We start from the raw sequence: 10,263 nt of genomic DNA on the forward strand, positions 1-10,263 counted from the left end.
ATACTGTATATATACTGTATATATATATATGAAACAGAAATAGAAACAGAAACAGGAATCGCTTACTACCTGGAGAATCTCTGTAGGAATATCTAGCATTTATCAATGGGAATAAAAGCTGCTTTAATACAGTGCATGTTCAAACTCAAACCCTCAGCTGCTGTTCTTGTTTGTTTTGGGACAAATTGCAACTGAGCATCGCATGAGCCGTTACGTACCCTTATCTGTTAGGGAATTTCAAGGGAGGAGTTAGGTCAGAATGGGTAGGCTGCAAAACAACAAGTAAAGATTTATTCCGAGATGAAACGTTGTGGCGGTTTTCTTATCTTTTCAACATGGACTAAACTTTTACGTGTTCCTTATATGCTATATATGTATATATTAGCACCAATGTCGTTCTTAAAAACTAACATGAAATTGTCAGGGACATTCACCTATATACAAAGACGAGACAGACAAAGTAATAATTCTATATTAACGTGGCCTACATATTGACGCAATGATCGAACTAAGTGACGTGTTCTGATTCAGATCCCCTGCAGTTCATGCCAATTAGAACAATAGCAATGCTGAGTCCTCCCCACCCTACTGAGCACAAATTCAGCTGCTCTCCAGTTCTGTTCTGCATGTTTTTTCATTGCAATTGAGCTCGGAGCTGGAGATGATCTCCATACAGTTCTGTGTTAACTAGCCCGCACTTGCGTGCTAATTTACGGGTTGTGGCAGATGCTTTTCTATAGTTCATATACATGACGGCAACCTGTTACCGAGGAACCTGAGAGGTTTAAAAGCCTCACGAACCAGGCAGGACTCGAACCTACAATCTTCTGATCCGAAGTCAGACGCGTAATCCATTACGCCACTGGCCCATAGAACATGTGTTTGCATTCCACCACAGAGAGCTCTACACTGCTACCAGTAGTACACTTCCCCATCTAAATTTTCACAGCAAGAAACTTGTGTTTCCTACTATTTTTATCAGGTTTAAAATATCATCTCCTTAAAACAGAAAAAGTGTTGGTGTGTCGTGCTGAAATTCTGATTGATTTTGAATTCAAAGAAAAAAGGTTTTCTTCCAAAACACCGTGAAATTGTCACATCTTGCAGACAATAGGTGTATTCCATGTTGAAAAGAGAAGAAAGAAAACCATGGAGCCTTTTACAGGTGTGAGGCTTCTTCAGGTGTGAGAAGACCTCACGGCCGAAACGCTGTGTTTCCGTTCTTCTCTTTTCAGCATGCAATAAACCTATTACTTGTTCCTTTGCAGCCGAGGCATGCTGACGTAGCTACCCAGCTGAACATCTTGCAGACTCTACAGTACTTCTCTCCTGTAGAAGTAAATTAGGTCACGTGTCATGTTAAATCACTTCTTCTAAACACAACATTTGCTGGTGCTAGCTTTCCCCATGAAAAGAGACATTTCCCTTACAGTACATGACATATCGTTTTTATTCTATCAATAAGTATAGAAATAAAACAAAAGAAAAAATGTTGTCGCCAAAGAATGCACAGCTCTGTCGCCTTGGGGAGGTGTCAAGGGCATTGAGCTCCTTGGACATGAGAAGTGCCCGATAAATGCCATTTCTCATCATTTCTCTTGGCGTCAGTTCTGCTATTAAATGGGACGGAGGCAACGGGCTCAGAGAGCAGATTAAGTGCACACCGAACGCAGATGTGTCCAAGTGTCTGTAAAAGCACGGTGCTCTGCTGGCGCTGTTCCCTAGTGGCTTAAAGTGCCTGCCTAGTAAGCAGGCGATCCTGGGTCTGAATACCAGCGGTGCCTCTCTCCGTGTCTTGTTGTGCCGCATATCTCATTTCAGACAAACATGTACAGCTTGGTTCAGTTTAATGCAAGAATTCATTTCCTTTCTGGAATAACTTGTTTTTGAAGAAATCCATACAGCTTGTGAAAGATGAAATCCATTTCTTGGTTGTCAGTGGAAAAAGATTGCCGGCTGCAAGAAGTGCAAGTGATTGTTTTCTTTGACCATAAACCTGCAAATGTAGGGCGCACAAAAGACTGTCAGACTCTGTGGTGCTGAAAAGTTGGTGGTTCAAGCCCCTCCAGTATGCGTGTCTCAGTTTTTCCAATGTAAACATCATCACCATTGCTAAAGAAGATGGCGCAGAAGGCTCCACAGCCGAAACGTTGTGCTTCTTTTCTTCTCTTTTCAGCATGGAGTAAACCTTTGCTTTATCCTTTGCAGCCTAAGCATGCTGACGCAGCTACCTTTCTCTTAACACGCCTCAATCATTATTCACTAAAACGATCAGCAGAATAAGTCGCCTTTGTGGTGATGTCACTCCTCTGCTTCACAAATGTCCTTAGTGACGGGCCATTTCTTTCTGCCATTTTTCCGGAGCGGTTATTGATTGCTCCATCATTTCCCTCTTACTTTCCATCACTAGATTGAAAAAAAAAACAGAAACAGGCTGACAGGACGACAATCAAATTGCAAAAACTCATCAAAGCACTCGATAGAGTATTTGAATCCACAAGTAGCTACGAGCAACTTTGTCCTGGCTTGCATGAAAGTCGGAAAATGTCAAAAAGAAAAAGATGGTGGCTTTTTCATATTCGTTCTTTTATTTTTAGTTCGTTGCTTCTTCTGTCCATTGTCCTCCTGCCTGGCTCTTAACCTGTGACTGTTTGAACGCACACAGTAGACTTTCATGCAGGGGATTTGTCCTGAGCCTCTGTGAAAGACCCACCCACCCCCATAAATAACTGCTCTAGAAACACATGAATGCAAAACTAAACCACAGCTTAAAGAGGAGCTTGTCATGACCGCCAGGCAGTTAAGACCAACTCTTAAGCAATCTAAACAGCACCAGCAGCGGGTGATTATTAACAAACGCCGCCGCACGAGTTTACCCACCTGCACACACTCCACCGTGCGGTACGCAGTGCTATTTTTACCATCTTTATCTGCTTCCCGCTGGTATTGAGTCTACTCCTTGAGAGCTCTACCTGGCGTTTTTTCCATTACCTCGTTTATTCTGGATATTGGACTCCCCTTCTGCCTTTTCGACTTTGGACCTCGCCTCTCACCTCGGACTGTTTGCCACCAGTGTTCTCCCTGGATTACGACTTACCTTACGCCTCTTGACCAAGAAACAAAGCAAAGCAGAGCAAAACAAAACAAAATGAACAAACGAAAACCCTCACGTCCCGCACTTGCATATAACGCCGTTACGTGCCCGAGCGGTATTTTACGTCATCCTAGCACTGCACCCCGGGGCGTACGGTATATGGGAACGAGCACACGGCACGAATCGTCTCGAATCTCGAATCACTCCCTACAGCTGTAAGGCACCTTGAAGCATGCACCCCCAACATTCTTCTTTGCGCATCTGTGAAAGGTAAACTCTTGAGCAAACTCTGAACCAGCTCTAAGGAAACTAATCCGATTAGACGTTACTTTGACTCATCTTTTAAGGGACCCTTGTTAATTGGAGAAATCAATGATTTCGAATGAATTCTGTATGCGTTAAAAGACAGCTATACACAGAAAACATGCAGGACACTTCTCATGATGTTTCCCGAGCCGAAACACAGTGCGTTTTTCCAAGCCATCTGACAAAGCCCGCCCACTGAAAACTGCAGCAAATCGTGTAAAGACGTTCAACTTTGTAACTACTGCACGCACAGGAAGCAGAATAAATTCCTCTTTTCAAACTGTCAAAGGTTTACTTTGCGAACACTGCAGGACATCGCACAATCTCTTTTGAACGGGGACAAACGATTTCTTATGGGGCACAGTAAGTACAGACGTTTAAAAAGCTCCACTCATGCCGACGATGCAGCATGAAGAAGCGCAACCTAACGTTTGCATTCCTAGCAAATTCCTTTTATTTTTTGATAAATAAAGACAGTCTTGTTTAACAAACAACACACACAACATTTTACATTGTCAATTCAATTCAAATCAATGTATTTCTATATAGCGCCTTTCACAACAAGGTTGTCCCAAGGCACTTAACAATGCAAGTTGTTAAGAGCCTTGTGTCTAATATGCCGCCTAGGTAACGTGCTGTCTCTTTGAGGCAAATGTTTAAATCCTCTGAGTTAAGTGCTGAAGTTATAGTAGTCCTATCAGTATTGTTGCCTCCGATCAACAGATCCTCAGTTTTCTCAGAGTTGAGTAACAAAAAGTTTTCACACATCCAAGTATTTCCTTCCTTAATGCATTTAACTAAACTGATAATAGAAGAGTTGTCGTTTGGTGTAAACAAAATGTTTATTTGAGTGTCATCAGCATATGAATGAAAGTTCATATTATTTTTTCATATTATCCTACCTATCAGCAGCATGTAGAGAGAGAGAGCAATATTGGTCCCAGCACTGATCTTCTGGTACCCCAAATTGAACTGGTGACATTGATGAAGCAGTACAATTATTAGATATTTGAACATAATGAAAACGATGAGTAAAATGTGAAGTAAACCACTGAAGGACGGTTCCAGATAAGCCAACCTCAAACTCAAGCCTGTGTAACAAAACAGAGAGGTCAACCGTGTCAAAGGCAGCTCTAAGATCTAAAAGCACAAGCACTGTTGCATTCCCCGCATCAGTAGCTAAGAGAATATCATTTACGACTCTTGTTAATGCAGTTTCAGAAACCAGACTGAAATTTCTCAAGTATATTATTTGAATCCAGATACGATTGACGTTGGGCAACAACTATTCTCCCAAGACTTTTAGATTGAAATGGGACCTTTGAGACAGGCCTGTAGTTGTTAAGAACTTGTGGATCCAAATTTGACTTCTTAAGGAGCGGTCTAACAACCGCTACCTTAAATTGATCAGGTACAACGCCTGACGCAAGCGATGCATTCATCATACTAATTATAGGTCCTGCCAGTCCTTCGAGGGAATCTTTGACTAGCTGAGTGGGGATGGGATCTAGCGAACAGGTGGTTGACTTTGTCTTACGTCTGTGTTCATGAGTCCACCATAAGAAAAATCTGAACAGGAGTGGTGATCATGCGAGGTCACCATGGAGGAAACCACTGCTCTCCCCCCAAAAAAAACCACCACTGCCCCTCTCAAGTTTGCTAAAGACCACATGGATGTTCCACAGCAACTCCTGGAACAATGTTCTGTGGACAGACGTGACAAAAGTTGAACTTGTTGGTAAATGTGCACAGCGTTATGTTTGGAGATAACAAAACACTGCATACCAACTCCAAAACCTCATCCCACCTGGGAAGCATGGCGGAGGCTGTTTTGTTAAAACAGCAATGTCAAATGTTGGGCGTGTGTTGTTTGTTAAATCAGACTCTCTTTATTGATTATTATGACTTAGATAAAGATAAGATCACATGTTAGGAGCCATTCATGCAGAAATCCACATCATTCCGAAGGGCTGTTTACAAAAGTTTTTCTCCCAACTGTATGTGAGAAAAAAGCAGAGACGCTCACTGAGTAAGGTGGGGTTGCAGCTTTGCAAATCACAAGGACATTTGTACGCTCAAAATGGGACAGGAGCACCCCAGATGGGACTCGAACCCACAATCCCTGGCTTAGAAGGCCAGTGCCTTATCCATTAGGCCACTGGGACACACTGGGTTGGGTCGATCACGCTGATGAAGAGCCAGTTTTTTTTTTTCCTTTGCTTTTTCAAAGGGATCCCCAAAATTAGGAAAGTTAGGCAGCAGAAGGTTTACTGTGACCTGAGAAGGACCGGCATCCAATCACGGTGGTGCACACACACACGCTCTCACTCATCTGAGCTACACGGCTACCAAGATGATCTCAGGTGCGCCGAGCTGGTACGGAACATATTGAACTGATTGACGGCGAATTGTTTCTCAGACAGGCTTTTCACCTCTGAGCTCCCTGACTGACAGTAATCCGCTAGGTAGTGAAACAGTCAGCTGCTTCTAAGCCTTAAACAGCTGCATCTCGGCGCTTCCACAGAGAGATGATTTGAAAGCCAAACATCGCCCATTGGGAACACCTTACTATCACTAGTTTAAGAGACTCTTAAGGTCTTGCAGAGGTGCCTGTCTAATAGCATGTGCTTTGCAAGCTATAGGTGTTTGGACTAAGGCAGAATGCCTGTTAACAAAATGTTTTTCTAAAGGGGCCTCGCACTCTTTTCCAAGCAATGGTCACCATCCCCACCGAGTGTCACAATGTAGTCATGTCCTAGGACATCACCTGTTAGTCTCCATTTGTCTGCCACCAACACTTTAGGTTACGGGGTCACAACCGCACCCCAGAGACCAGAGGAGCCGTTGGCGTTCTGGCGGCGCAGATTGGGCTGAAGGTGGGGCGCTTGAATCTCGCTGTTGGAGGCCGTCTGAAACTGACCCAAGCCTTTCCCTTGAATTAAATGTAAATAAGAAATGAACCCCAGATGCACATGGAATCAATCACGTGTTTCCTTTGAGCCGTTTCAGAGACTGCTCCAGAGTTTGCCTTGCACAGATGCGCAAAGATTAATGATGGGGGTGCACGCTTCCAGGCGTCTTACTACTGTAGGGAGTGATTGAGACAATTCGTAGCTTGTGCTCATTTCCCTCTATTCCCCGTGTTACAGTGGTAGGATGACGTAAATTCCTGCTTCGACACGTAACGGGACTATAATCAAGTGCAGGAGCTGAGGGCTTTAGTTTTGTTTCGTTTTCCATGGCGTTCGTAAGCGCGCAAATCAAAGGCAATTCCTGCGTCTAACACGAATGTAAATGCTTTTGAAAGTGCAGTGTGGTGCAGCTTGTAAAATCCTTGTCCACATTTTTGGTTTGTTGATGTTTTTTTCTGTCTGCCAAAGTTGCGTTTTGACATCCGGACTGGGGGACTTTATCATTTGAACGTGAAGCCAGCCTTAAACCCTCTGAGGCGTGTCTGTCTGCCGGCACGAATCTTGTGAAAGGTATTTTTTTTTAACGGAGAGCAACTTTAAAAAGGTTTCCGCAGCCACCTCGCAGTCCGTGTTTGATTATAGGAGGAATACGGCGGCGGCGAGTTCGCATTTGTCGTGCTCGAGTGGTTAAGGCGATGGGCTCGAAATGCGTTGGGGCTTCCCCGCGCAGGTTCGAAACCTGCCGACTCCGGCGTCTGCCGCACGTCGCCTTGTGCCTGCACGGCAGAGGCGAAGTGCCGCTTCTCCTTTCCTGGTACTATAACAACGCGAAATCGCTTGGACCCGCTGCCATTGAAATCAATTCTTCAGATAACCACACATTTTGCGTTCGCACCTCTGGTGCTCTACTTATACCTTTGAAAACCTAATGAATAAAGCTGAAAGAACCGACACGATATGTAGGTGCTGGTAAAGCACGCAGTAAAGAACTGTTAACAGCAAGGGTTTCAGTGGGTTAACTGAGGAGAAGGCGTGATCGCTAATTGTTGACTTTTTATTTGGTGTTAGAAACACTCTTACTGTGCATGACGTGCAACAAATGTAGCCACAGAAATTGCATCACGCTTTCATGTATGCTATTGCAGACACCAACGTTGCCTAGATAGAAAACCGAAATAGCCGTGGGTTTGCTTGCTGGTCTGAAGGATCTCTCTTCGAATCTCTATCATTTGTCAATGGAAGTAAAAGGTGCTGCAATCTGATACGTTCAGAATCAAACCCGCAGCTGTTGTTCGACTTTATTTCTTGACTAATTACAACTGAGTGTCGCATGAGCAGTTACATAAACTTGTCTGGTATATTTGAACACAAATGCCGTTCTTCAATTAAAACTAACAGAACATTGTCAGGGACATTCAGTTCTATACAAACAAGAGACAGACAAGAGAATATTTCTACCGTTCACGTGGACTACGTGTTGACTTACTGATCGGAATAATTGAAAGGTTCGGGCTCATAGCCGATGCAGTGCGTGCTAATTAGAACAGCAACGCTGAGCTCTCAGCACCGTACTGAGCCCAGGTGTTTTTCTAAAGCTGTCAGGTGCAGTTCATTTACATGAAGGAAATCTCTTACCGGGTACGATTACAATGCAGTAAGTAGCACAGACTACTTAGGGAGTAGCCAGATGCGTTTAAAAACGACCCGAGCCAGGCAGGAGTCGAACCTGCAATCTCCTGATCCGTAGTCAGACGCGTTATCCATTGCGCCACTGGCCCCGGTGTGACACTGCAGGACTGTAACCCAGTGAGATCAGCACTGCAACTAGTAAAATATTACCCCCGGTCCATTCTTTACCAAAAGTGAGAAAGACCTGTTTTCTACATTTTGTCTGTTTTAAAACCATATCTCAAACCAAACGAAGAGTCTGTCTTTTGCACTGATATTCTGATTCATTTCGATTTCAAAGAAAAAAAAAACATTATCTTCCAAAGCATCATAAAATTGTCCCTTCTTCCAGACTCTACTTCTCTCTTGTAGTAGTACAGCAGACCTTTCCAGGTGAGCAGATCACAGAGTCCGAAATATGCTTCCTCCATCAAGAAAAGTACCTGAACATGACTCTGTCTTCATAAAAGCGCCCCTGTAATAAAGAAATTAAATCCGAAATCAAGAGGGCAGTTGCCTACTGAAGTTCAAGAAGTCATCAATTTTAACCTAGCAACACATTAAAGGCTGCATCTATACAAGTACGATTCTAGAAATGCTCACCAGATTATGTTTTAAGAAGGAACTGCGCCTCAGGTTCCGCCGAGATCTTAACTTGGATGGCAGGATTCAGAGTCCGGAGTGCGGACTGATGGCGCACGGAGGGTCCACATACTGTGGATCCCTCAGTGATCTTCCGCGTGTTTAAACCGCCAGCGTGTGACTCCCCTGTCCCCGTGACCTCATTGCTCTGCTCTCGCCTCTGTGCAGCTGAGCCCGACTCATGGTAAAGTGGAAAAAAGTATGCCCTCAACGTGGGATTTACTCTGGATCGAGGATAGATGTCACTTTTTTATCATTGAACAGGATGTATGTGATGTGGCGACTAGGTTCAATTTTGTATCCTCTTTAAAAGATTAAGGACTGGGGTGAGCGTGATTTACCACCCTTTCAGCTAAGAACCCGACATGCGGACCGTTTAAGCTGCATAGACTCGGTTGTTTAACTCGTCTCCGTTAGCAGGGTTAAGGTTAAAGAAAAAAAACATTGCTGACTTCTTTTTTTTTTTGCCAGCCGCCAGCGCTGATTAGCAAGGTTTGTATTTCATGTTTTGCAAGTTGCATCCATTTTAAGAAAAACAAGTCGCGTTAAAGACAGGAAATGAATACTTGCAAGTCTAGCCGTAGGCGGTTGTCTGTAAGGACCAGTTCTGTTTGAGAAAACAGAACAAAGAAGGCACCGCTGGGATTTGAACCCAGGATCTCTTATTTACCAGGCAGGCGCTTTAACCAACTAAGCCCCGGCGCCCCAGGAGCATTATCCTTTTGCAGCCACTTGGACACACCACTCAGACACATCTGCATTCGGTGTGTGCTCCGCCTGCTCGCTGAGCAAGTTGCCACCTTTACATACAATAGCAATATCAACACCAAGAGAAAGGGTGACAAATGGCTTTTATCTGGAACTTTTGATGTCCAAGGAGCTCAATTTGCTTTCTGTGTACAACAGGGCCACTGAACTCCACACTGGCCACTGAACCACAGCAGTGGCTTGCTGGCTTGACATCTCCTAAGGAAAATGTTGAAATTGCATGTGGAACAGGAAAATGACCCTCGAGTACGAGGGAAAAAAAAGAAAAAGATCATCTGGAGCGCGCCATCCCATGTCCGGACAGCCCAGTTTCATTGACAAGGTGGCTGAGTGGTTAAGGCGATGGACTGGTAATCCATTGTGCTCTGCAGACATGGGTTCGAGTCCCATTCTCATCGCTCTCCATGTCTTACACGTTTGCCGTTGGCCCTCCTGTTGTTTGCTCTGGTGCTAGAGCTGTACATTTTCTAGCGGTGGCTGAACATGGTATAGTGGGCCAACGTCGGTATCGAGCAGTGACAGTAACAGTACTTACTGCGCCCCATAAGAAATCGTTTGTCCCTGTTCAAAAGAGATTGTGCGATGTCCTGCAGCGTTCGGAAAGCAAACCTTTGACAGTTTGAAAAGAGGAATTTATTCTGCTTCCCGTGCCTGCAGTAGTTACAAAGTTGAACGTCTTTACACGATCTGCTGCAGTTTTCAGTGGGTGGGCTTTGTCAAATGGCTTGAAAAAACGCACTGTGTTTCGGCTCGGGAAACATCATTCATGAGCAGTGTCCTGCATGTTTTCTGTGTATAGCTGTCTTTTAACGCATACAGAATTCATTCGAAATCATTGATTTCTCCAATTAACAATGGTCCCTTTTTGAACCT

The 10,263-nt window shown here is 44.1% G+C and overlaps 5 non-coding genes across 5 annotated transcripts; 1 reads left to right on the top strand and 4 right to left on the bottom strand.

Moving 5' to 3' along the window:
- Positions 1-796: 796 nt before the first annotated feature.
- On the bottom strand, positions 797-869 carry trnar-ucg (transfer RNA arginine (anticodon UCG)). Its single transcript has one exon. It is a non-coding gene; the product is annotated as a tRNA-Arg (tRNA).
- A 4,623-nt stretch (positions 870-5,492) lies between these two features.
- trnar-ucu (transfer RNA arginine (anticodon UCU)) lies at positions 5,493-5,565 on the bottom strand. Its single transcript has one exon. It is a non-coding gene; the product is annotated as a tRNA-Arg (tRNA).
- A 2,452-nt stretch (positions 5,566-8,017) lies between these two features.
- Positions 8,018-8,090, bottom strand: trnar-acg (transfer RNA arginine (anticodon ACG)). Its single transcript has one exon. It is a non-coding gene; the product is annotated as a tRNA-Arg (tRNA).
- A 1,163-nt stretch (positions 8,091-9,253) lies between these two features.
- Positions 9,254-9,327, bottom strand: trnat-ggu (transfer RNA threonine (anticodon GGU)). Its single transcript has one exon. It is a non-coding gene; the product is annotated as a tRNA-Thr (tRNA).
- Positions 9,328-9,706: 379 nt separating this feature from the next.
- On the top strand, positions 9,707-9,788 carry trnat-ggu (transfer RNA threonine (anticodon GGU)). The gene has a single exon. It is a non-coding gene; the product is annotated as a tRNA-Thr (tRNA).
- Positions 9,789-10,263: the final 475 nt, after the last annotated feature.

The sequence above is a fragment of the Lepisosteus oculatus genome, unplaced genomic scaffold (genome assembly GCF_040954835.1).
Source record: "Lepisosteus oculatus isolate fLepOcu1 unplaced genomic scaffold, fLepOcu1.hap2 HAP2_SCAFFOLD_40, whole genome shotgun sequence".
NCBI lineage: Eukaryota > Metazoa > Chordata > Actinopteri > Semionotiformes > Lepisosteidae > Lepisosteus > Lepisosteus oculatus.